The sequence below is a fragment of the Pan paniscus genome, chromosome 6 (assembly GCF_029289425.2).
Source record: "Pan paniscus chromosome 6, NHGRI_mPanPan1-v2.0_pri, whole genome shotgun sequence".
Taxonomy (NCBI): Eukaryota; Metazoa; Chordata; class Mammalia; order Primates; family Hominidae; genus Pan; species Pan paniscus.
Window position 1 is genome coordinate 147,370,969 of NC_073255.2, and position 27,710 is coordinate 147,398,678.

The 27,710-nt window shown below is 40.4% G+C and overlaps 1 long non-coding RNA gene across 1 annotated transcript in view; it reads right to left on the bottom strand.

Moving 5' to 3' along the window:
* Positions 1-9,398: 9,398 nt before the first annotated feature.
* The window catches only part of LOC117981074 (uncharacterized), a 92,408-nt gene continuing 74,096 nt past the window's right edge, over positions 9,399-27,710 (bottom strand). Inside the window, exon 3 of the long non-coding RNA XR_004672592.2 lies at positions 9,399-11,367. This is a non-coding gene — a long non-coding RNA (uncharacterized LOC117981074). The remainder of the gene's footprint in view (positions 11,368-27,710) is intronic.

Consider the following 27,710-nt stretch of genomic DNA (forward strand, 5'->3'; position numbering starts at 1 on the left):
TGTGAATCCATTTGGTCCAGGGCTTTTTCTGGTTGGTAGGTTTTTTATTCCTGATTCAATTTCAGAACTCATTATTTGTCTGTTCAGGACTTCAATTTCTTCCCAGTTCAATCTTCGGAGGTTGTATATTTCCAGGAATTTATCCATTTCTTGTGGGTTTTCTAGTTTGTGGGCATAGAGGTGTCTGTAATAGTTTCCGAGGGTTTTTATATTTCTATGAGGTCAGTGGTAATGTCACCTTTGTGATTTCTGCGACAAGGATGTCCACTCTCACCACTCCTTTTCAAGATAGCACTGAAAAGTCTAGCCAGAGCAATCAGGTAAGAGAAAGAAGTAAAAGGCATCGAAACAGTAATAGAGGAAGTCTAACTATCTCTCTTCACAAACGATATGATTCTATACCTAGAAAATGCCATAGTCTCTGCCTGAAGGGCTCCTAGAACTGATAAACAACTTCAGTAGTTCAAGGATGCAAAATCAATGTCTAAAAACCAGTAGCATTTCTATACACCTACAGCATCCAAGCTGAGAACCAAATCAGGAATGCAATCCCATTCACATTAGCCACCAAAAGAATAAAATATCTAGCAATACAGCTAACCAGGGATGTGAAAGATCTCTACAAGGAGAACTACAAAACACTGCTGAAGGAAATCAGAGATAACACAAACAAGTGGAAAAACATTCCATGTTCATGGTTAGGAAGAATCAATATTGTTAAAACAGTCATACAGAACAAAGCAATTACAGATTCAATCCTATTCCTATCAAACTAACAACATCATTTTTCACAGAATTAGAAAAAAAAATTCTAAAATTTATGTGGAACCAAAAAAGAGCAAGCAATTCTAAGCAAAAAGAATAAAGCTGGAGCCATCACAGGAGAGTTCCCTCATTCCCCTCGCAGAATGTGTGATATAGGTGTGGCTTGCTCTGCTGCTCAAATCCCTACTGGAAGCATGCAGATGGGCAGATGCAAAAGCTGTGGGGAGTGCTTTTGGGCTCTAGCCCCACGGCTGCATCTGGGTGGGTGTCTACCACTCCCAAAGCCCCAGTGGGTGTGTGTTACAGTGTGTTCTTTCAGCTTTGCTGTCTGCAGACAGCTTGTGTTAATCAGCTCAATAGACCCTCTGCCTTATCACAAGGGCAGGGGGCCAGTGTGACAGCCTGAGTTCTTGCCCAGTGTACTGGAAGAATTAGATCACATGTGGGCTGGAAGGATGAGTGCAAGGTTTTGTTGAGTGATGGAGGTGGCTCTCAGTGAGATGGATGGGGAGCCAGAAGTGGGGGATGGAGTGGAAAGGTGGTCTTCCCCTGGAGTCGGGCCACTCAGCGGCCAGACTCTTCTCTGACTGCCCGCAGCTGAAATCCCCTTGGTATCCAGACGTCCTTCCTTTCTCTCTTTCTCTGTCACAGCGTTTCACCATTGCAGGTCTGACAGTCTGCTCCTCTCCATGTTCAGCTGCTTGTGTGTGTGCCCACTAAGGTCTCAGGTTTATATGGGCACAGGATGGGAGGCATGGTGGGCCACAGTAGTCTTGGAAAACGCAACATTTGGGCACGAAAACAGAAATGCCTGTTCTCACTTAGGTCCACAGGCACGGGCCTGAGGGTGGAGCCCTTCACAGGGACGCTGCCCTTCTCTATCCAGCACTTCCCTGGCCCCACTCCCATATCACCAACTTCAAACTATGTTACAAGGATACGGTAACCAAACAGCAAGATACTTGTATGAAAACAGAGATATAGACCAGTGGAAGAGGTCAGAGAACCCAGAGATAAAGCCATACACCTACAACCACCTTATCTTCAACAAAGTTATCTAAAATAAGCAATAGAGAAAGGACTCCCTATTCAATAAATGGTGCAGGGATAACTGGCTAGCCATATCCAGAAGATTGAAACTGAACCCCTTCCATTCAGCATATGAAAAATCAACTCAAGATGAGTTAAAGATCTAAATATAAGGCCTAAAACTATGAAATCTCTAGAAGAAAACCTAGGAAATACCATTCTGGACATATTCCTTGGCAAAAAGATTTTATGATGAAGTCTCCAAAAGCAATTGCAACAAAAACAAAAATAAACAAGTGGGACCTAATTAAGCTAAAGAGCTTCTGCATAGCAAAAGAAACTATCAACAGAGTAAAGAGACCACCTACAGAATGGGGAAAAAAAATGCAAACTAAAGGTCTAATATCCAGAATCTACAAGAAACTTAAATCAACAAGCAAAAAAATAACTCCATTAAAAAATGGGCAAAGGACATTAACAGACACTTCTCAAAAGAAGACATACATGTGCCCAACATGTGTATGAAAAAATGCTCCACATTACCAATCATCAGAAAAATGAAAATTAAAACCACAGTGAGATACCATCTCACACCAGCCAGAAAGCTATTTTTTAATAGTCAAAAAATAACAAATGTTGGCGAGGTTGCAGAGAAAAGAAAACGCTCACACACTGCTGATGGGAATGTAAATTAGTTCAGCCACTGTGGAAAGCACTTTGGAGGTTTCTCAAAGAACTTAAAACAGAACTACCATTTGACTCAGCAACCCCTTTACTGGGTATATACCCAAAGGAATATAAATTATTCTACCAAAAAGACACATGCACTCATATGTTCATCTTAGTAGTATTCACAATAGCAAAGACATGGAATCAACCTAGATGCCCATCAACAGTGAACTGAATAAAGAAAATGTGGTATGTGCACCATGGAACGCTACACAGCCATAAAAAAGAACAAAATAATGTTCTTTGCAGCAACATGGATGTAGCTGGAGGCGATTATCCTAAGCAAATTAACATAGAAATGAAAAACCAAATACCACATATTCTCATTTATAAGTGGAAGCTAAACATTGAGTACTTACAAACTCAAAAAGGAGAACAATAGACACCAGGGCTTGCTGGAGGGTGGAAGGTGGGAGGAAAGTAAGGGTTGAAAAACTACCTATCAGGTAACTATGCTCATTACCTGGGTGACAAAATGATTTGTACACCAAACCCCAGAGACATGTAATTTACCCATGTAACAAATCTGCACATGTATCCCCTGAACCTAAAATAAAAGTTAAAGAAAACAAATTTTGGCCAACATTTTCTTCAAATATTACTTCTTCCCTCTGCCCAATCTTTTCCCCTCATTACCGTTTCTCCTTGAGCCTCAAATTAAATGTATGTCAGACACATTGATATTTTCCCACAGGTTGCTGATGCCTTTTAAAATTTTGTTCAATTCCCCATCCCCCATACTTCATTTTCAACTGTGTCTACTGCTATGTTGTCAAATTCACTGGCCATTTTTTTCTGCCCTGTCTAAAGTGCTACTAATACTCTGTAGTGTATCTTCATTTCAACTGCTGTATTTTCAATGCGTTATGTTCTATTGGGGGTCTTCTTCAAATTCTCATTTACTTCTTAATAATGTTTATTTTTTTCCTTTTATATCCTTGAAGAATTTATAGGATAAATAATAGCTATTTTATGGTCCTTTTATGTCAATTTCATCATCTCTGTCACTTCTGGATCTGTTTCTATTGATTTTTCTCTTGGTAATGGGTAATACACTCCTACCTCCTTGCATGCCAGGAAATTTTTTCACCGGACGCCAAAAATAGTGATTTTTTTTTTTTTTTTTTTTTCAGATGGAGTCTTGGTGTGTCACCCAGGCTGGAGTGCAGTGGTGCAATCTTGGCTCACTGTAACCTCTGCCTCTGCCTCCTGAGTAGCTGGGACTACAGGCATGTGCCACCATGCCTGGCTAATTTTTGTATTTTTTTTCAGCAGAGACAGGGTTTCACCATGTTGGCCAGGCTGGTCTCAAACTCCTGACCTCAAGTGATCTGCCTTCCTCAGCCTTCCAAAGTGCTAGGACTACAGGCATGAGCCACTGCACCTGGCAGAAATTCTGAATTTAAAGTTATTGAGTTTTACTGTATCATTTTAAGGACTGTCCAACTTTGTTCTGGCCTATAGTAAAGCGCCTTCCAGTTTTAGATTGATCTTTTTGTGGCTTTAAGTCTTGTTTGTTTTTAATTGCTTATTTTGGGGGTTTTGTTGTTGTTATTGTTTCTCTGGCATTCACATGTCTTCCCTTTGGGATTATGTGTCTCCTGAGATCTCTATTCAATGGCTCATGTTTTATGAAGTTTAGCGACCCTGGCTGGAAGAAATGCAGGGTATTGCTAGTCTTATATACTCCTGGATTTATTTGGCCTACTGTTGCAGGATCTTTAGGGTGTCACTTTTCTAGCCAGAAGGCTCTGTGGCCAGTGGTGCCCTTCCTCAAGTTTTGCTCAGGCCCACTGGGCTCATTCCACCCACTCAGCCTGGTAGGCTGCACTTAGCTCATGCTATCAGCCTGGATCCCATGCCTGTCAAGGGAGACTGTGTGGAGCAGCAATGGGTGTGTGAGCACATTCTCACTTATAAGTGGAATATAAGTGGGATCCGGCCACTATGCAGTCAGACATGCCAGCTGCTGCAATGGGGCGGGCAGCTCCAGGTGTCAGCATGGGCGCTAGCTCTCCACAAGGCTGCAGCTGGACCACGGGCACCACAAGCAGCTTCCACAGCTGGCACCAGGGAACACAGTGGCACTCAGAAGCCTGGAGATGCCAGGAACCACAGGGCCACAAAGAGGGAGTCACAGCCCTGGCTCAGGGAGTTCCCAGGTCTTGGTTCCTTGAAGGGCCACAGCTCCTCTTTCCTTCTCTTCAACCACAACGTGGCAAGCAAGGGGCATGTCTCAGCCTTATTTGTGTTACAGCTCATTTAGCTTTATTCAGTGGGTCCTGAGTTCTTGTCCTGTGCCCAGGAAGAATGAGGTATGCAGACAAGTAGAGGGTGAGCAAGACAGAGGAACTTTATTGAGTGACAATAACTCAGAGGAAGCCCTGGAGTGGGTAGCTCCTCTCAGCAGGCAGGTTATCCTGTCATCTCTGCAGCTCTCCGGAGAGAGGAGGCCCTGGAGTGGGTATCTCCTCTCTGCAGCTGGTCATCTGATGTCTGCTGCTCTCAGCAGAGAGGAGGCCGTGAGTGGGTAGTCTCTCTTGGCAGCCAGTCTTCCCAATGTCTGCTCAGCTCTGGCTGAACCCAGGGCTTTTGTAGGCCTCAGCGGAGAGGAGTATGCGCAGGTTGGTCCATGGGTGGCCACAGGCAGGCCTGGAAATGGCATCACAAATTCCCACTCCAGTCCATGGGACTGACAGCCCAGCCCCCTGCCTTCAGGACCTCCCTGGACTGAAGGTGGAACCTTACTAGGGACCTGCCTTCTTTCACCCAGGAACCTGTCTGCCTTCTGCTGCCATTTATGGCACCCAGGCTGTGGGTGCTAAGGGATGCTTGCAGGCCAGCACCAAGCTGCCCTCAGCCCTCCATCAGCTTCCTATGTATGCTCATCAGCACTCAAAATCCGGAGGGGGCCAAAGCAGCAGGGGCTGGTGTGTCAGCACTGCCCCAAGTGTGTGCACACCTGGCCAGGCCACGACAGCACCCAGGCTCACTCAGCTCTGACTTTGCTCCAAGATTGGAGTGGGGGCTCACAGAAGGGAGAAGCCAGGCAACAGGAGCAGGCATTTCCAAACCTGTGAGGGCAGGGGGGCCTTCTCATGCCCCAAGAGTGCAGGGATGCCTGGGTCCATAGCCTGGTTTGTGTGGCTGCAGCTGGAGTTGGGGTTGGAGCTCCTGCCTGCTCCATGGAACACAAGGCCTGGGTCTGCAACCACGGTTTAGGCGACTGGATGCACCTGCATCTGGGAGGGTGGGGCTGCTGCCTTCTCCCAGCCCTGAGAGCACAGGGGTGCTTGGGTCCGCAGCCATGACTTGGGTGGCTGCAGTGGCAGCTGGGGAGCTCCTGCCCCAGCAGGGAAGGGGCAGGGCTCCTGCTTGTCCCCAGCTCCCGCCAGCTCCATGGAGCATGTGGCCCCGGCTGCGCTTCCCTGCTGCAGTAAGTGTGATGGTGGCAACTGCTCCAGATGGCCTGTTGTCTCCATCATTACTAACTTCCAAGTGTTGGTTTTTTTGTCTTTCAGTCTCATGAAATTTCACCTCATGTTTACACAAATCAGTATTCAGTCAAAAACTAAGGGGACTCCTCTGGATCTTGTGCTTCCTCTGAAAGCCCTAAACACGTTCTCCTTTCTAGATTTGGCCTTGCAAAGTATAGCTGCCTTTGCCTCCCTGTACCTAACTCTACCTCCTCAATTGGGCAAGGCCACCAGGCCTTCCTTGGTTCCCCTCCCAACACTGTGGCCTGGGAGTCTTGTCAAGCGGTAAGCTAGGGAAATTGTAAGACTCACCCCATTTGCTTTCCTTCTCTCAGACTCTAAAGTGGCTACTGTCTAAATTAGGAAAACAGGTTTTTTAAATAAGTTTTGTCCATTTTTCTAATTGTTTATGACATAAGAACAATATCTGTAAACATTAATCCTTCATGGAAAGAAGCAAACAAACTCAGAAATACCATTTTTAGTCTTCAACGCTATATAAGGCAGATCAGAAGGAGATTAGAATTATATCTGAGTACCAATTCACCATATCAATCCACATTATCCCCATGCTGCAAAGAAGAATTCTAGGGCACAATAACTCACAGAGATAGTAAGTGGCAGAATTAGGATTAGAAACACAATCTGATTTCAGAGCCTCTGTCTTCAGTCATTCTTCTCTATTTCTTTCTTAATTCTCAACTATTTTCATCCATCCATGCCTGACTGATTCTTTACCATTTTGGATCTACTGCTTGTATATCCAAACCCAGTCTGACAGAGCAGAGGTAAGGCCCTGGAACACTAGACAAATCATAAAACGAATAATCACTCTTATAGATAAATAAGAGAAAAAAATAAATCCATGGTCCTTTATCATCAGGTCAACCTCACACTCAAGAAAATTGCATTCCTCATTGTTGCTCAAGATATAGCCCCTCTAAATGAAGCTCTCAGCATCCCATTCTCCTTTCATTTAACACCTTTTCCTTTCATTTGCAATTCTCCTTGACTTAAAATAACCAAATAGTGCTGTCCACATTATTACTTTTAGAATTAATGAATAATTAGGAATAAAACTTCATGCAATTTAATGTCTGGGCTGAGGAACCCTACCCTAGAAAAATTTTTATATAGCTGGTAAATAAAAGTGCCATTTAGTTATTTGTCACTACTGTTTACTTTCCCTCTCCCTCCAACAACCAATATTACTCAATCTTTGGAATCACGGCTTTATAAATCATGTAAGGCAACACAGATTCTATTTATAAACAACTCTCAAAGGCCATATTGTGTCCCCCATTCACATGCCAAACTCCCACGGAGATCTAGCCATGTGCGGATCAAGGTCACACCGTGGATAATATTCTCGCTTTCATCTCCATGTGAGAAACTAGAGTGGAGGCATAAGTCTTTTACATCAGTAAAGTTCAAGCTCCAGTGTAACTGAATAGGGTCCAAGGCCAAACACAAAGGCTGATTTTTAACAGAATTGTTGCCATGGCTTGGTCACCTCCCAAATGCGCATGCATATCAAAGCAACAAGCACAAACTGATTGAGACTGCTCAGATCAGAACTAACCAAAGGATTCACTCACTTGGAATCCAGCAGAATTACCGTCTTGGAGCTGTCAAACAATAGGTTATTGATCATCCAGAATCAATAGCTATACTCCTACCTCCCTCTCACCCACTCACCTCCAAGCTGAGCAGATGCAGGCAAAATACTCTAGTTTAAGCAAAATAGAAGCCCATGAAATTGCGAGTCTTAAACCTGCTTCCTGCAAAGGTAATTCTCTACAGTGATTCTTATCTTTCAGTGTCTTGGGTAATTACAGGATTTAGAAGCTTTATCCTAATTTGTCCGTTGTTTGTATCAAGCAGTATATTATTTTCTTCTCAAGCTACAGGAATCATAATTTCCATGCCACTGTTGTTTCGAAGATAAAATATATTCTTTATTACCTCAAGCAGCACTTGATGCACTATGTTTAACAAGTATCCAAACAAGTCAAGCAGAGGAGAACCCATGATAATGCGGACGTTTCTGTGCATTACTCACCCAGGTGAAAAGGTGAAGTCAAGTGTACAGTGTCTCTGAATTTATGACAAGATTTCACCACCTCCACTTGAGAAAAATCACACAATCTTATTCTCCTCTGTCAGAGCCAATATTAGAGGTGATGGCCCATTTTCGATCACAACAAGAACAAAATGGTTGCACTGGTTTTAAATAAGTTTGCTAAAGATTGCAAGTCAATGTTGTATTGTCCTCATTTTTTTTTCTCTTTATTTCAATAGTTTTTTTTTTTTTTTTTTTTTTTTTTTAGCCTCTGCTGTTTAATGCAGGCTGTATGCCAAAACCATCTTAGAAAGTCTGTTATGCCAGATGTCACCCTTTTGCCCTTTCGCTCTATCTGCAGGTTTTCTTTTAACAACAGCTGAAGCCCAAGTTAGCAAGCATGCATTTTTTTACAGTAAAAGAGGTATTATGAATAACACCTTTTGTATTTTGGATCACACTCTCAAAGAGCACAGCACTTTGTTCATGCACAACATCTTTCAAAAAGGATTATTCATGGTTCTTTAGATTTAAAGGGAGAACTTTAAGGTTTTGGCAGTTTAAGATCAGTTTTTTTACCCACAGTAGAAGCTGATAGGTTTGTTTGCCTTGAAACTGATCATTTCTGGAAAAAAGAAAAAAAAAAAAAAAGACTGAACTCTACGTAAGCGCTTTATGTCTGCTCTCTGTTGTCAAAACAGACGTGTAAACAGTGACACTGCCCTCCAGGGGAGCTAGCTCCCTTGTAAACAGACCTACTCAACAAAGTGTGTCATTCAAACAAAGCATTGGGTGGGGTTTTCGCCACAACAGAGAGAAGAGGCCCTCAGGTCAATGATTAATTGAGGCAAGGGGGAGTTTCTGGATAAGTTGTTGGGCCAAGTTCAGCCTCCCATATGTTTGCATACTTTGTCAACTTTCACCTTTGAAAGTGTTTCTGTTTGGAAGTTGGTCAGCCACTGTAACGGCTAAATGTAATCCAGTCAGAAAGTAAAACATTATATATTCTATATTTCGGAGAATTTAAAAGATTCCCCCAAAGGAGAGGAAGGGAAATTCAGGGCAAAAGAATTCCTTCTCTCAGGAAGAATCTGTTCTAAGTATCCAATTCTGAGTTTCATGAAAATTTACTTCTACCCATCTCCACATTTATTTTATACAGCGGAAAATCTATTTTATACAGCAGAAGCCTAAGCTATAAAATCACAACATTCAGTATATAAGGTCATAGATATTGCTCTTTTAAAACTGAAAGACACCTTAGAGATCATCTAGGGTTAACCTGAGAAAGTAACAATACGTATAGAATGAGCTGGCTTACTGTTTTGTTGTTGTTGTTGTTTTTTGTGTTTTTTTTTTTTTTTTTTTTTTTGAGACAGAGTCTCGCTCTTTCGCCCAGGCCGGACTGCAATGGCGCTATCTGGGCTCACCGCAAGCTCCGCCTCCCGGGTTCACGCCATTCTCCTGCCTCAGCCTCCCGAGTAGCTGGGACTACAGGCGCCCGCCACCGCGCCCGGCTAATTTTTTATATTTTTAGTAGAGACGGGGTTTCACCGTGTTAGCCAAGATGGTCTTGATCTCCTGACCTCGTGATCTGCCCACCTCGGCCTCCCAAAGTGCTGGGATTACAGGCGTGAGCCACCGCGCCCAGCCTGGCTTACATTTTTTAAAACTACCCAACAGCCATGAGCTAATGCCCCTAACTGGTACAACAAAGCCATACGTGAGCAAGATCTCAATAAAAAAGAAGAAACACTGAAAAGGAACTAGCCTTTTCATTTCACACGCGAAGAACATGAAACCCAGAGATAGGAAATAATCTCCTCAAGGTCGAATAAGTGGTCTCTTCCCTTCTTCCACACTTTTCCCACTATACCACAACTACAGGTCATTTTGTGCGGTGGTTCTGGACAATTAGCAGTGCCACTTTGAATCACCCTTCAGAGGAAAGCCATGAGGTAAGGGACATAAATAGGCTGATGTTTATCTACCACCAAGATACCCTCCAGAGAACACTCCTGGGCTAGCAGTATGGCCCTGTACCCAATTCATCTGTGTTATATAGACCCACATATAAGAGGTAAAAGAATGAATTCTGCTGATTTTTTATCTGAACTGGAACATTTTCTTTTCAATGCAAGTCTGCATATACCCTATTAAGAATCAAATCTCAACAAGATTAACTAGAAACTTACAAAAAGAAAAAAAAAGTGAGGCCCAAAAGGAACTTAATTGACTTTAATTGAAGCACTTGCAGTTACTTGAGCATTTATAACACTTTTGCTAATCCTAAACCAATCTTTAGCTTCCAAAATCTCAGTCACCCATTAAAGCTAAATGCCACAAAATATAGTTTGTTAAGCATATCCAAACTTGTGTTCATGTCAGTATCTGTGTTTCCTAAGCCAGCTGTCTAAGAGAAAGAAGTGCTGTCTTTAATCTGATTCTATTCATGCCGTAGTATCTAATCTCTGCTGAGGCGGAGCAGCTTTACATTGGAGGTGAGAAGTTGATCCACTAAAAGGTCTCTGCTCCTCCCATACACTTTTGCACAGTCACTGGTTCCCAACCCTGGCTAAGTTTTAGACTCACTTGAGGGAGTCTTTAAAACATACAACTTCCTGGCCTACAACCCCAGAGATGCTTATTTAGTAGGTGTGGGCTGAGAAAGCTTTTTGATTATTTTTAATTAAGTTCTCCAGGTGATTCTTTTGCAGCTAGTGTCTTTGAAAACCAGAACTGTAGCTCTCTCATGAGCAGAAAAGGTGTTTATCCCCACTGAGCTCTTGTTTGTATCCATTCATTTCATCCTTACCACTTTCTAGTAATTGTGACCATCAGAGAAAGCACCATGCATCAGAGGAAAAGCAGGGAAAACAAAAGTTGAAAAAGCAACAAACCAACAAAATCATATATCGTAGGACCTGGAAGGCATTCCAGAGACAATATTCCCCAAAGAATGAAAACTCTTGCACCTTCAAACTTTGATTGACTTGCCGTAGGATGTATGTGACTTCTCTGATGACACTGGATTGTTACATCCTGGCCCTATTAGCACAGTGGTGTTACTGCCTGACTTTCCTATAGACAGGGCCCCCAAAATGTACACCTATAGAAGGCCATGTTCACATAGTTGTGCCTCAGGGTTTTCCATTTACATAGACCATAATGTGAATATCAGAACCTGGAGTTGTACTCACCTCGTGGCTCTGACCATACGCATTCGAGTTCTGGATTTCTAATCTCGTCCAAGCCTCTTGTGTTTCGTGTCTGGAAACTGAAGTCCATAGACATGATGGGACTTACCTAAGATTATAGAGCAATATAGTGTCAGAGTTAGATAAATACTACTTCTTAATTCATAAGAACAGGTACCTGGGTCAATGCAAACACCACACTCAGCAGTCCCAGCTCCAGAGGAAATAAGGACAGTGTTGAGATTAAAGAGTCCACCCAGGGAAGATAAATATCATGCCACAAAAGTCCTGCCACTGAAGTCTCCACTTCTCAGAGTCCTACAGTCAATCTGAGGGGATCAAGAGCAATGAATTCAGCTCCACTGCAGTAAATGTTCCCATTCCAAGAGATTTGGGTACTTGACAGGGAAGGCAAGGGAGGCAGCCATGTCACTTAGTTAGAAAGAAGAGATGATAATGACTTGTTCCATAGGTTAAAAAGAGAGATTATTTTTCCTAGGACTTCCACTTGGATGTTTTGGTCTTCATCATCATAGAAGAAAAATACTCATATTATGAAGTCAGAAGTATCTTAGCAGCTTCTGAGGGACAATAAAAGGATTAACTGACCAATGGAAGAGTAGCCCTCTTGATGTCTTTGGACAAGCTGGATAGGGTGACTGATTATGAGGTACACTGTGTTTCTACTGAAGTATGAGATGTTGAGGGACATTTCTCCATAGGTGTCTGGTGTTATGAGAAGAGGCACTTAGTCCCAAACTATCTTTTCGAGGATATTTGTAGAAAGAACACACTTGGAAGATGGTGATAGTATCTCCCTCCAGAGCAAGCAGGAAGTTTATTTACTGCCCTGTATAATAAAGATAATGTCTTCTGGCCAGGTGCGGTGGCTGATGCCTGTAATCTCAGCACTTTGGGAGGCCAAGGCGGGCAGATCACAAGGTCAGGAGATCGAGGCTATCCTGGCTAAAACGGTGAAACCCTGTCTCTACTAAAAATACAAAAAAATTAGCCGGGCATAGGTGGTGCACGCCTATAGTTCCAGCTACTCAGGAGGCTGAGGCAGGAGAATGGCATGAACCCGGGAGGTGGAGCTTGCAGTGAGCCAAGATCTCGCCACTGCACTCCAACCTGGGCGACAGAGCGAGACACCGTCTCAAAAAAAAAAAAAGAAAAAGAAAGAAAGATAATGTCTTCCTCTGGGGAAAAGGACAGGCAGGCTTACTGTCCCTTATAAAATATTCAAGTTCCCTAACTCAGGATTCCTCACCTGTGATGCAAGCCCCCTGTGTTTACAGCATTCCTCTGGATCTCTTTGAATTACCTACATGGGACAGGGAGAGGAGAGGAACTGATGCAAATAGGATGCTCATTCCACTTGCTATTGTTATAAGTAATAGAGGCCTCTGTCTCTGACCACAAATCTCACATCTTCTGCCAGTATCCATGGAACTATAGCAAGCAAACATGTTAGCTTGCAGGTAGGGTAAAATCTCAGACACATCACAGTTCTTGAGACAGGGAAAGTCTTCAAATTCAACACACAAAACTGTATTTTTTTTCACTATTGTATGAAAATAAAAAGACAAATTTTATTCACACAGATAGTACTAATAAATAAAATTAACATAGACAAATAGTAAGCTTTTGTTTTCTATTGATATGTCACAAAAATACCAGACTACTTTCTGAAACATACTAGGACCAGGCTAAAATGTAAAGAAAATAACCAGGACCTGCATTGGATTCCAGAAAGCCCAATTAGTAGATCAAGGCATCTAGCTGAGGCAACAAGTAGGTACTTGGTGCAGAGTCAAAAGGGGTAGAGGAACCCAGATTATCAGAGGAATAGAGGGGCAGCTGGTTCCTGGCAAGACAACAGGTAGTAGCATTGTAATGTAGAGGATTGGTTTCAAGAAACATAACCTCTCTCATCCATAAATTGGGGAACAGGATAGAGATTGGCCAGCAAGAACCAGACTATATTAGTGGAACAAATTCAAGTTGGGACCCCAACCCATGAGAGAGACTAGAAAACTGAGCAGGCTTGCCAGAGAGAAACAGATTAGGGGAAAAACTGAAGTTCAATTGTAGAACTGGGCTAAAAAGACACAAGAAAAACATGGAGAATGTTGAGCAATTCAGAAGCTCCATAGCCTTCCGGGCCATCCTTGGCCCACCAGATGTTAGCATGAGACTGAGACTTCCAGCATCTTTCTACTCCAACCTGAACTGCCTTAGCAATTGACTGAGCCTGGATCTGCTGCTGGAGCCTTCTACAGATTCAGTATGAAGATAAAGACAGAGGGAAAGAGGCAGTATACTGAAAAGTAGTGGCTGAAAATGGTTGTTGTGTTTTACAAAATATCAGATCACTGAGCCACTTGACAGTCTATCCAATCAGATGAACCATGCCATTTTTGTCACAGGACCAACCACTGTGACACTAAATTGGAAAAATTTGTACAAGGTTTAGATTTGACCTATGGAACATATGGCTGTTTAGATGCTGATGGAAGTTGATTTTTGCTTTTTTGTTTTTGTTGTTATTGCCCCAATACAAATTCATTCTTTAGACTTAAAACCCACTGGCCCATAAGTCCTTTGGTAAAAGGCTGGGAGAATCGTTACAACATATATTTGTCATGGTGTTGCCAGGTCCTTCCTCTTGGAGACCTAGCCACCACTTCAGTCAATGAATTCTAGGTCTGGAAAATGGCTTAGGTTTGGAAACTGGATACAGAGTATGAATTTTTATTGGGGAATTTTCTCTCAGTCTCTTGCCCATTCATTCTTACTTCCTACCCATCAAATTCCTTGCTATTATGTATATTCATGAGAACCTATTGGCTATCCATATGTTTTTTCCCTGAGAACGTCATGTCTATTGATCATCTTTACAATTCTTTGCAGGTCAAGCCCACTTGGCTGCCCCTTCATGACATCTGGAGGTTAAGTGCCACCACCTGGCCTCTATTACTTTAGGGCCCTGTCATTCACATTGCTATCATCAACAAGTCAATCTCTATAATAGTGTCTCCTACCATCAGTCCTGCTTTCCAGAGGAAAGCCACCACTGAATCTCTTGGTGATGCTTGTTCTCTTATCATCATCACATTCCTGATGAACTTGGTGAGTGGTGTGTCCTCTGGGACTTTCCGTAGAACATAATCCTCTAGCAGGTCTTTTGGCTTCACATATTATAGCCATTCCAATATGCCCACTTCCGGGAACATTTTAAACCTCTTGCTCTGCCCTTTACTATTGCAACTGAGATATTTCCATTTCACTCAACATGAACAATGACTTTCTCTAGGTTTTTAGGAGCAACTAAGAAGTAGTTTGCACCATTTTCTGAAGTCCTTGTCAGTGTTGCATGTTGCATCCCAAGAGAGTTCTCTCAAGTCAATAAAGTCTTCCTTATTCAGTCTTATGTTTTGATCCCTGTGGTCCAGCACCCTCAAAATCCAGTGCCGTGGGTTCTCCAGCAGCTTCTTCTAGTACATACTGGCTAATTCTTGCAGTCCTTTGGAGTATAGCTCCATTCTCCTCTTATGAGACCCAGCATGTCCCTAGCTGGGCTATGCTGCAACTTAACCCCAGCTATTGATTGGGCAGCCAGGAAAAAAAAGAAGGAGCAGATGTCAAGAGGGATTCTTGCAGCCTAGAGGGGCAGAGTGTCTTTCCCTGGGAGAGTGGGTTTGATTCCAGTTGGTTTTCTGTTTTCCTGTAGCAAGAAATACTGGCCTCTTTATAAGCTCTACCAAAGAAGCCTTTTGGACTACATAGTTTTTAAATTATTTGTCAACTGTCCTCAGCTTTTTATTAACACTTTGAAGTGATCAATAAAACTCAATAACGGGCCAGTTCCGCTGACTTTGTATACACTATTCTCCCTACACAAGTTCAAAGCATGAAAGCCTGAATCATTGCACAACATCGTTGTGTTTGGGCACATTGTTTCTCTTCACTTTCCACTGAACAAATTCCTATTTCTCATGAGTTTGGTGGCTTCTGGTGGTTGGTTCCCACATGCCTGTACTTTGGGCTGTGGGGTTCTTGGGATTGTGGTGATGCCTAGTATTGTTGCCAGCATCAAACATGGCTTTTTGCTTTCGTTTTCTAGTCTCTCTGTGTTTTTTGTTTGTGTGTGTGTGTGTGTGTGTGTGTGTGTGTGTGTGTGTGTGTGTGTGATGGAGTCTCGCTCTGTCGCCCAGGCTGGAATGCAGTGGTGGGATCTCGGCTCACTGCAACCTCTGCCTCCTGGGTTTAGGCAATTCTCTGCCTCAGCCTCCCGAGTAGCTTGGATTACAGGCATGTGCCACCATACCCCGCTAATTTTTGTATTTTTAGTAGACATGGGGTTGCACCATCTTGGCCAGGCTGGTCTTGAACTCCTGACCTCGTGATCCATCCACCTCGGCTTCCCAAAGTGCTGGGATTACAGGCATGAGCCACCGTGCCTGGCCGTCTCTCTGTTTCTATATGAGGATTCAGATCCAAAAATTATGTTGCCATTGATGCTATCTTCCCAGAATCAGGTGTGAATTTTATTTTTTTATCTATATTTTTTTAAAGTAAAATGTAGAATGCAATGAGAAATTTGATATCTGCTTTAGCATTTACGCTGAATCAAGCCACAGAAGGAATGTTATCAGGAAAGAAGATATTTAAGACAGAAAATTAAATCACAAGCTATCAGGTTTTTTTTAACCCAAGAAAGTAATGTGCCTGAAACTGATTCAAAGAATAATGAAATGACCTTGTGCCTTTTTCTACCTGTCACATTCCACAGCTAATAATAGGAAGTCTGAAAGCCACAAATTACATAGAAATGGGAGACTAAAGAATACATACAGTGGCAAACAAAAAAAAATTCTGGATTTGCACAAATGTTCATTTTGAAAATGGAAGAAAGTTTATGCTTGTTATTTCACACAAATGGATTCACCTAACCATAATTAAAGGCTCTAGCCAATTAAAGGTGTAATAAAACCACAGATAGCTGTAAAATGAATAGAAGAACTCTCCTGAGGGTCTGGAAACTGAGGGTTGATTACAGCTCTCTGTCTTCTTCCATTTTTGAGTATTTTCCCCTTTTTAAGCATTTTTCCCTTGTGTTTATGGCATGTACAATCAGACGTGCAGCAACTGTAATTCCCACACAAAATAGGCTTTGGGGACCTGACATGCCTTTCTTCTCTCAAGTTCTCACTTCCAATAAACAGTCTTTCAATCTGGGTAAGACTCAGGATGGTTCAGTGGAAGGTGAAGTTTGGCAACACTAAGCAGACCTCTTTAAATTTTGACTCCACTCTTTAACAAAGAGGCTTTTTAACAGAGAGGTGTTGGGCAAGTGGCTTAACCTCTCTGAGCCTCAGTTTCCGCTTCTGTAAAATTAAGTTTATACAGGTCACCTTGGAGAGATAGTGAAATAATTCAAGATAAAGATTTAATCTTCTGACATTTAAGAAGCATTTAATAAATGTATATTATTATTGATTATTTTATAACCCATTAGTTTGGAAAAAAATATTATCTACAGCATCCCAAAATTGTTACTATCTATATGCCATTATAAAATATTATATTTTTCTACAGAAAAAGTCAAATCAGCTGGCTCTTTTCTTGCCATGTAGACACAGACCTCCTGGGGAATCATCAAAGGGGGAATAGATTTAGACTGTGACTCTGAATTTTGGAAATTGTTTGTTTTAGACTGGACATGAAGAGGTTACAAAAACAAAATAAAACGGGGAAAAAAAGTCTTCTGCCCATATTATCTCTTTGAAACATTTGAAGAACAGATTCAGAATTTATATAAAGGAGGAAGAAAACAACAACAACAACAAAGGCTGCAGGTATCTTTTTTTGTTTTTCATTCCTCTGAAATATAGTCAGCCTCTTATCTGTGGGTTTCACAACCACAGATCAAAAATGTAGTTGGGCCTAGAATGGTTGAGTCTGTACTGAACATGTACAGACATATTTTCTCTTGTCATTAGTCCCTAAGCAATACAGTATAACAGCTATTTGCATGACATTTACATTATATATGGTATCATAAGTAATCTAGAGATGATTTAAAGTATATGTGAGGATATACATAGGTTACACTATGCCATTTTATATAAGGGAGTTGAGCATCCATGAATTTTGGTATCCTGGGGTGTTCAGGGTGGGGTGCAATCTGGAACCAATCCCCTGTGGATACTGAGGGATGACTATACTAACAATTTTATCTAAATGAAACTGATAATCCATGTTTCCACTGAAGCATTCCAACCAAAATGCTCAAATATGTCTATTATTGTTGAAGTTTTGGTTTTCAGTTATTCTTTTTTTTTATAGAAGTAATTGAACCTCATGATTAAATTAGAAATTTATGTTTAGATTTGCAAGATAGTATACCAATTCAAAATTATTTTATAGAAAGTTCAGGTCTTGTCTGCTGTTGCTACTTTTGTATGTGAGTGTGATATTTTTAAAAGAGAAAGCATTAGAACAGTATTTATCTTGCCAAGAATAAATGTCAAAGTCATAGCTGCAAGAAGGATATTGAACTTTTTGTTGAAGGCCAGCTGCCAAATGCAAATTAACACCTACGAAGACATATCTGACAATTTCTTTGAATATTACTACTTTTCCACCAACCTAATAATAAGTATGAACCTAAAGCTTGATAGGTGTTCATATAAGATATAACATATATTTGTGAATATAATATGGTAGTAAAGATAAGTATCTTTTGTAGATTTTGAGAAAAGCCTGTGGATTTTTATATTTTTATTAAATAAGTCAATAAGTAGATATTCAGTCCCCACCCAAACTGTGTAGTAATTAGAGGTATCTAATGACAAAATGGATGGCTTTTTCAGGCAATAAGTTCATTGACAGTGAAAAGTTTCTTTAAAAGCTGGATGTCCATCTGTTAGGGGACAAATATATCAAATAGATTTCCAGCCCTAATTGAATGGTAGATGTATTAGTCTGTTTTGTGTTGCAGTAAAGGAATACCTCCGACTGGGTAATTTATAAATAAAAAAAGGTTTATTTGGCTCACACTTCTGCAGACTGTGCAAGCCTGGCACCAGCATCTGCTCAGCTTCTAGTGAGGCCTCAGGAAGCTTTTACTCAGGGTGGACGAGAGAGGAGGAGGAGGCATGGCACGTGGCAAGAGAGGGAACAAGAGAAAGACAGGAGGAAGTGCCAGGCTCTTTTAAACAACCCAGCTCTGGTTCTAACTAATAGAGCAAGAACTCATTCATTAGAGAAAAAACACATTTATGAGGGATCCACCTCCACAACCCAAACAGCTCCCACCAGGCCCCATCTCCAACACTGGGGATCACATTTCAACGTGAGATTGGGAGGAGACAAACATCCAAACTGTATCAGTAGGGACTGCCTAAACCTCAATATGGAGAATAATTCTGATGCTACATCTAGGTTCATTAGGAACACATGCCGTAACCTCTTAGCAAAGTATGTACAAGACACAAGAGTGGGGCACGTTATTTATTCACCATTCCTGTGTAGCACTGATCTAGGTAACCACTGTTAACAATAACAAACGTCATCAATACACAATATTAATAAATTAATACCATATGTATTCTAAGCACTTTACATGTATCATCTTGTTTTATCTTAACAGCCCTCTGAAAGATGTACTGTTATTATCCCTCTTCTGTATGTAGAGAAATGAGGAATAGAGACATTAAATAATCCCCCAAGTGTGTATTAAATGGTAGAGGTGTTACGGTGGGTAGCTAGTCAGGCATGAACAGGGCAGGAGAAGGCTCACACACACACACACCAGGAGTGTCAGGCAACCATTAGGTGATGGTCGAGCAGTTAACTGTCTCTCTAAGGTAATAATTGGTCACAGCCAGCTCCAGGGAAAGGCAGTCTCCCAATAGATAGAAAATACCTGAAACTGGTGATCAGCAGCTTCCTAATAAGATCTCAGGATTTGGGCTACTGGGCTCAAGCATGTGCATTAAGAGGCAAAATGGCAGAGTTTAATAGGTATATGACCTTCCTCTAGGAATGCTAGACTGGTAAGGAAGGAACGCCTCAAGTGAGCATGCGTACAACTCCAGTAAACACACTGCACATGCAGCCCCTCCCAAGTGCCAGCACACAACTATGCATGTGGACAGCCCACCCCAAGGAAAGAGTCAGGAGAGAAGTAACCCAAGACCCTGGAAGTATCCCAACATATAAAACTCCAAGTCAAAAGGTCGAACTGCACACTTGATCTCTCAAGTCGCCCGCGTGGCCCTCTTCCAAGTGTACTTTACTTCCTTTCACTCCTGCTCTAAAATTTGCCTCGGTCTCTCCTTCTGCCTTATGCCTCTCAGTCAAATTCTTTCTTCTGAGGAGGCAAGAATTGAGGTTGCTGCAGACCCATACAGATACATTCTGCCACTAACAGAGGTAGGATATGAGGCTTGTTCTGCCTGGAATCAAAGCTGTACTCATTAGCCCTCAAAGAAGTCATGTTAGGCCCTGCCTGGCTCCCACACTCATGATAATAGAAGTAAACAGGAAGCTAAGGCCACCAACTACTTGCCCTGTTTCATTGAAAACCGATGTCTAGGAATTCAGGGAACAAACCCAACACTCATCATTGAGCCACATTTGCTATGTTTTATCAGCCTTGGCGTGCAATACTCTTAACCAGACCCCTATCTTCCAAAAAACGTAGGCCCCCTTTCTATTCTAGAATTGGCACTCAGATCCCTCTCCTGTTCCCTGTGCCTAAGTCCCCTAATAAATTGTCTCATATACTAGGCCCTTGCCCTGGGCCTCACCTTCTTCTTGCTAGGTTCTTACCAAGACCGAATCCTGGACCCACACCCAGTGTCTACGGCCACTGCAGCTAGATCTGTGTTCTTGCCATCAACCCAGAGGGTGACAGAGCTCACAGAGCCCCAAATGCCTGGTTTGACTACCCCACACAGCAGATAACTCAGCATCCTGGGCTCTGAGCCAAGGTGTGGTGAGATAACCCCTGAAGACACTTCCAACTCTAACATTCTACCCTGTAAGCCTGAATACTCAGTCATAAGCCAAGAAGATATTTTTTTAATGTTAAAAAAAAAAGAAAGAAAAGAAAAATAGGTTTAACTTACAGTCTTAGGTTGTACTGAGTCAAGGCCAGGGTATCGTCTTAGAACACAGAGAGTTGACAATTAAATAAACACGAAGAATACCAGGCTTCTCCCCGGGGCCTGGGCAGGGTTAGACAGTGAAATAAGCACAAGCCCGGGCTTGTCAGCCTGGAACAAGGAGGCATCTGCCTAGAGTTAGCCTAATATTTGCTGAGTAACACCTGCATTCTCTCACCAGGAGGCACAACATCTAGAGACAGCACCAGACAAAACTGAGATGTCAATAGAGATCTTCAAAGTCAGCGAATGTCTCCTTCTCTCCACCCTTTGTCCTACTTAGTGAATTATCTGAGATCAGGAGTTAAACAGACTTGGGCTGAAATCCAAACTCTGCTATTTACCAACAATGGACAAGTCATTTAAACTCTTTGAGCCTTAACTTCTCAACCTGTAAAATGGATATGATGCCTATCTCACAGCAATGTTGTAAAGATTAAATGTTACTAGCATGTTTGGCACCCTGTAGGATTTCAGTAAACGTTATTATAATTCTTCTTTCCTTATCCCCTGCTTCAGCCCAACCCTTTAGTACCAGAGAGCTTCCTACTGTCTTTAGTTACTCAAAGTTTCCCATGCAAATTTTCCTCCTGTCACTTTATATTACTTAGATGGACAAACTCCTAAATCACCTCTTTTTCCTCCCTACTTACTACCTGCCAAAATGCTGATAACTTTAATGCTAATGAGTAATCTTTAATAGTAAAAACATTATAGAGAAAACCTCTTATGGTTTTACTGGCTTCCCAAACACTGCCCTAAATTTCAAAGAGTTTAAAGTCCAGAAGGTAGACAAAAGGACCCCAACCCTTAGCAGAGCACTACCACTTTAATCCATCTTATTTGTTACATTTCTGGATTAAGCTTTCATTTAGAATATGTAATAGATTCTCCCCATTTTTAAAAAGTGAAAGAAGAAAAACTCCTGCTTTATAATATTAGGGGGATCTTCAAGTCTCATGAAAATCCTAATTCACATTAAATCTATTTTCTCTAAATCTCGCTTTATTAGAAAAGCCTGTTAGTATCCATTATTGAATAATGCCATCTCCTTGAACGAATCAAAGAGGGAGAGCCAATATAGAATCTTAAAGGTATCAGAAAATAAATCTATTTTCATCAGTCCACTGCAGCTTTCCAGTGGCCCTGTGTGTAGCATGTCAGATGCCCTCATTCTTAGAAGTTTATTATTTTTAGATTGTGCCTAATTTAGATCCTTCTACAAAATTATGACCCACTTCACCATCCATGAATTTCTACTGGGAATGTGCAAGTGGGAAGAGTAGAAAGAATGGGCTTTTAATGATGTGGATATTCGAAATAGGTTGTTGAATGCTTTTTTCTAATTCAAAATGAAGAAAGATTTACAAAAAACAAAACCTGTACTACATATGAACATTAACTGGCTGTCTGCCAAGTCTTCTAGATTCCCTCAGAATAAGAGCCCAATATGGACAAGGGGAAACCACTCTCCGTCAGGTTCATGAGGAATACCTGGGCTCTGATAAGTTCATTCTCAGTGTATGTATGTAAAATTAAGATGATAGAACATGACATTAAAAGGTGATAATTATATATATGACTTCATTAATGAGAAAAAAGGGTTTCTTCACTTTCAATTAATCATGTTATATTTTATTGCATAATATTATACACATTAGTAAATGCTGAGTCAATATCTTAGATTAATTCCTGATGACAGTAAGAAAGAAAATTGATCAGTTACTCTTAGGCACGTACAGTGATTTTCTCAGTTCACTTGGAAGCAGGTATTAACTTATTACTGCAGTGGATGAAGGAGTAACTTAATGACTGGGAAAAAATACGGTGATAGAGTATTAATAGTAAAGTTACAACATTAATTAAAATGTAAATAGTATATCTAATTATTCATGGTAATTTACACTAAATTTAGCAACTTCTGTGTGCCTAAAACAAACATAGAAGGGGACCTCTAAATTCCTTTTCTTTTCTTTTATACGGAAACTGAAGTCTCCAAAGATTAAGAAACTTGCTAAGGTCACATAGCTAGTAAGTGGTAAGGACACTGTTTTAGCCTGGGCCTTTGTGAATCTAATCTTGTTGCTGTTCTGAGAGCATGCACTGCTGTTTCCTGTGCAGTCCCTCCTCAAACTGTCCACTATAACTCTATCCATGGAATCACTCCCTCAGCCATAATATAGTTGGGTCCATTAAGTAGCCTGAGCCTCTGACCAAAAAATATTCTTGTTAAATATCTGAGATGTCACTCTGGACCAGCCACAAAATCTCACTGGTCTACGTGAGGTCTTACTTTCATTCTAAGGGTTTCTGCAAAGGAAATGGTTTCCTTTCCTTCTCTTATTTGGCTCTGTCTTCTCCAGTCTTTCTGTCTACCAACACGCCAATCCCACACCATCACCGTCACCATCTCACACACACACTCAGTTTAAAAATCTTCCCCTTTCTTGCTATCATCTCAAACTCAAGTTCTATTTTTTTATCCTTGCTACTAACCTTCTTTCCAATAGTCTATATTCATTTTTTCTATTCACTCCTAAATCTCTTACATTCTAACTTCTACTCCCAATGCTTTTTCGCACTGTACTTTCAAAGCCTTTCTTTTTACCAAATTTAAGGGAAGTTTCTTGGAATCCTCATCCACTTGACATTTTTGTGTCTTGGGTAGACATCTCCTTTTTCTCCAAACCCCTTGTTTCTCTGGTTGGTTCTCATGAGACTGTGTTAGTAGGTTTATCTTGGTATGTTCTCCTTCTTCCTTGATGGGCCCCACATGAAGATGATCCCCAGAATTATGTTCTCAGCCCTCTTGTCTCTATACAGTAGCCCATGGTGATGTCATTCCCTGCAAAGTCCTTAACTATCACTTCTCAGGAGATGATTCCCAAGCTCATTGCACTAACTTCAGCCTCTCTTCTAAACCTCAGACTTGTATTTCCAGCTGCCTTTTGAACATATCTAAGTGATATGTTAATATCCAAACCACAAACTCGGTATGTCATAAATCTAATTCATCTTCTCCATGAGAAAAACTTAACCTGGCTTTGTAATATTTCCTCCTCAAATAAGATCAAATTTTGGAGTTACCCTTGACTCTTCTCTTTTCACAATGTCTTGTAAAAATCTGTTTTGCTAAGTCATATAAATTCAATTTTCTCATTGTTTATCTCTTTCTAGCTTCTGTATTGGCCTTTCTACCATTAGTATATCCTTTTCCAAATCTACTGTATACATTGCTGTTAGATAAATCTCTCCTAATCACAGCATCAATAACAACATCAATCATAAACATTTAATGATCATCTACTTTGTACAATGAGCAACATCATTATCTTATCAGATTATCATAATTCCTGGAGGTAGGTACTAAAAATCTTTATTTTTATTGTAGAGAGGAAGATAAATGTTCCAAGAAATATAATCTTGCTCAAGGAAATTCATCACATAAAGAGCAGGCTATGGATTTACATCCATGGTCTATCAGATACCCACGCTCATGTACCAAATCATCCGCCTGTCAAAAGCTTTCAAGGGCTCTCCTGCCTGTTTTCCTTTCCTATCACTCCAGTTCCCCAACTGCAAAGTCCCAATAAACCTTTCCAGCGTGGTTTTTCACTGATGCCCTCTAAATAGCCTACAATTGAATCCAATTCTAGTTCAGCACTCCCAACCCTTTCAATTCATTGCAATCTGTAATCTCTGTTTAGACTCTACCCAATATAACTCTTTTATCAAGATTCTACCTCTTCTTTAAGACCGATCTCGAAGCCCCATCCTCCAGAAAGCCCTTCCTTGTTCTCTGTGTTAAGTGAAATCTCTCCCTTTCTGAGTCTGTGCAGTACTATTTTTGAGATGAGAAATTTCTCATTTTGTGCTTTATATTATTTTTATGTCTGCCCCTTTTACATCCTTCAACAAAAGGTAAATTCCTTGAGAACATGGACTCAACCTGACATATCTGGGTGTCCTCTGTAATTATTGCACCAGGGCCTCTGGAAGTGTGCACTAGACAATGCATGTAAGTTCTGTTCAAGCTCTGCTGAACTAAAAACCAGAAGTCCTAGGATTCTGAAGCAAATGGGCATCTGGCCTAGTTCCTGATTTTACTTTAGCTTTCTTTTCATAAAACAATTCTCTGATCTATTTAAAATCTCAATTCTAATTCTACTATTTTTCAGCATTTCTTTTATCCCAAAGGAGACCCCCTTCCTCAATGAATAACATCACTCCAGTCACAGAGTAAAGAACTGGCACTTTTATTCCAAAGCACTCTTTACATAAAGCCCAAAATAACCTTGAACTCTCAATTTGCCATTTCATGTTGTGCTCCTTTCCAATGCAGTTAGCAAATCAAAGGGAAACCATTTTTTAAATGCTTATCTTTTAGGTTGTTCTCACTTGGATGACAATAAGACACCATGATTTTTTTTTTTTTACTAGTCATGTTCTTGTTGCAATGCAGAGCCCCCACTGAATTCTTCTGAATATAGTTCAGTTATATCTTTTGCCACTTAACATCACTTATAATCTCTATAAATAATTCTGAATTAAGTATGCAAAGTATATTAAAAATATCACTTTCATCTGCTTCTTACATAATGCAAAACTGTTTTTCCAAACAGTGCAGTGTGTCTTTTACTAGAGCAGGGCTTTGCCTAAATATAAACATGGAATTTAAGAATACTCCTATGTGAAATTCCTTATTTTTTTCTACTTTTTATTTATTTTTTAGCACACTCCAGCTTCATATATAAAATTCTTTAGATGACCTGGTTCTTGTGAAAGCAAGAACACACACATCATTCCACTCATGGCATTTTTATGTAAACCTACTGTGGTGAATCCAGACTGAGTGTTAAAAATGTTACTCAACCCTCAAGCTCTAGCTGTTTGTATGAATGGATGGGTCATTTGGCCAGGCTCTCTTATTACTAATATCCACAAGTAAATGGGTTTATTAAGATGATAGTTACTTATTAGTACATAAACAAAATTATCAAACTTGTAAATATTATACTTAATTTTTCTTTTTCTTTTTGTAACCCTTATTGGAGGATCGCTTTCCTTCCATAAAAGTGACGTTTCCTAAAATATTGCATTATATATTTTCATTTCCTAATGCTATTGAATTTACTAATATGATTCATCATTTTTAATCAATGAAATTGTGTTGTGGTTTGGCTAAACAGCAACTAAGGTTTAATTAAGTTTTTAGCTTCTGTGAAGGGAAAATCATCATTCTTATAAGGAAAAGAAAAATTGACCACTTGGGAGATTTTAGGAAATTAAAACATGCAACAATTTGACTGGGCATTATTTCTTTGATAAGCTTTTCCAACATATCAATGTAAGAGCATTACATTTTTCAACGTCATGTTAATATGCAAAGAGGAAACAATGATTGTCCAAATATTTGATGTGTCTAAATGACTCAGTCTCTTAAGCCATGAAAATGAAAAGAACACCTGTTTCACGTTTCTGTTGTAAGAATCATGAATGATGTATCAAAATTTTTGTAACTTATAGAGTTCTATAAAGATATGAAAGACATCCTTTTCATCAACCACTCTGTACAAATGAAAGTTCATTATATTTAGATTTTTTTTAGGCATCAGTTTTTTGTTTTTAATAAATTGCTATTTCCAACAAGATCTTTACCTTTGTCCAGACAAAATGAAGAAATACATACTTTTTTCATGGAACTTTGAATAATATTTACCGGTATATTAACAATTATATTTTCTGAAGGACCAATTTCATTAAATGTATATGTTAAGCTGCCTAGCGGAAAATAATTTATATTACCTGGAGAGGTAAAATAAATCAAAAGTCAGGTAGTCCAGTGGTCTACTGGACAGGCTTTTGAATCAGAGACCCAAGTTCAAATCATTTCTCTAGAACGTATAAGCAGTGTGACATTGGCCAAGTTACTTAATGACTTTAAACCTGAGTAAATACCTATCCCACAGGATTGTAGCAAGAATTTCTGTAAAGCACTTAGCCCAATACACCCAATAGATTGTAGCTACCATACAATTGTGAAAAGCAATGTATTTGTTTCCAACACCATGTTACTTGTTTCTCAAAACACCTCTGTAGAATGCATAAGGCAGGTAGAATACATTGAAGACTTCTACAGCTGGATCAGTAACAGAAATCTGCTAATCTCCAGACCTCTGTATCCAACAGGTACAGACCATATCTTCTCAGATATGCTATAAGCATTTCAAACTCTGCAAGTTAAAGACAAGTTCATTGCATTACTTTAAAATAACCTGCATTTATACCTCTATTTTCTCTTTGTGAATGGTTCCAGTATTCTCCCATCTGGCCTAGATGATTTGGGGAATCAGCCTTGACTTCAACTCACTTATCTCAGTGCCAATCCATCCAGTCACCTGGACCTGCCCATCTACCTCCTTAATTTCCCTTAAATAATTTACCTTCTCCTCATCCCACTGCAGCAACCTTAGTTCAGGTCTTCACTGTTCCTCTATTGGCTCCCAGCTGGTCACTCTAACTTGTCTTAGCAACCTCCCCACGCTGCTACAAAAGTGATCTTTCTAAAATGTTCACTAACCCCTTCATGATTTGCTTCACTCTCTTCCTCTACTCACATTCTTTGTTCAAACTATATGGAGTTAATTTGAACTTCTCCAGATACATCATATTATTTAATGCCTCTGTGACTTCGTACCTACCACTGCCTCAATCTAGAATACTCTTCCACCATTTCTCATTAATTCTGTTTGTCTTTCAAATCTCAACTCAGGGACTTTCTCCTTCATGAAGACTTTGCTGACCCCACCAAAGTGTGTTAATTACCCCTTTGGGCACCAGTTGCCCCTTGGGCATTGTATCTATTATGAAATTCTGCACAGTGCTTACTACTCTATATTATATGCCCTTTAGAGGCAGGCATCGAGGTTTTTTGGGTTGTTTGCTTATTTGTTTGTTTGTTTGTTTTGTCTCTGTCTCTAGCCAAGAGTATGACAAATGCATCAATTTTTATATATCATACATCAAATGTCAAAGGAGGAAAAGAAAACAAGCTAAGGAAGTCTAAAATACTGGTGATATCTCATAAAGTATTCCCATCAGTTAGCTCCTATAGGAAAACAACACCAGTATAAAAGAGCCAAGAAATATTTATCTTACAAAATCCCCTTTAGACACTTTATTTGGAAAGGTAAAAGGAATTTGGTGGATAAAGTAGAAACCGTAATGCAAGATGGGTTAAAAGTGATTCTTTTTTATTGTTGTGATGAGCAAGCTT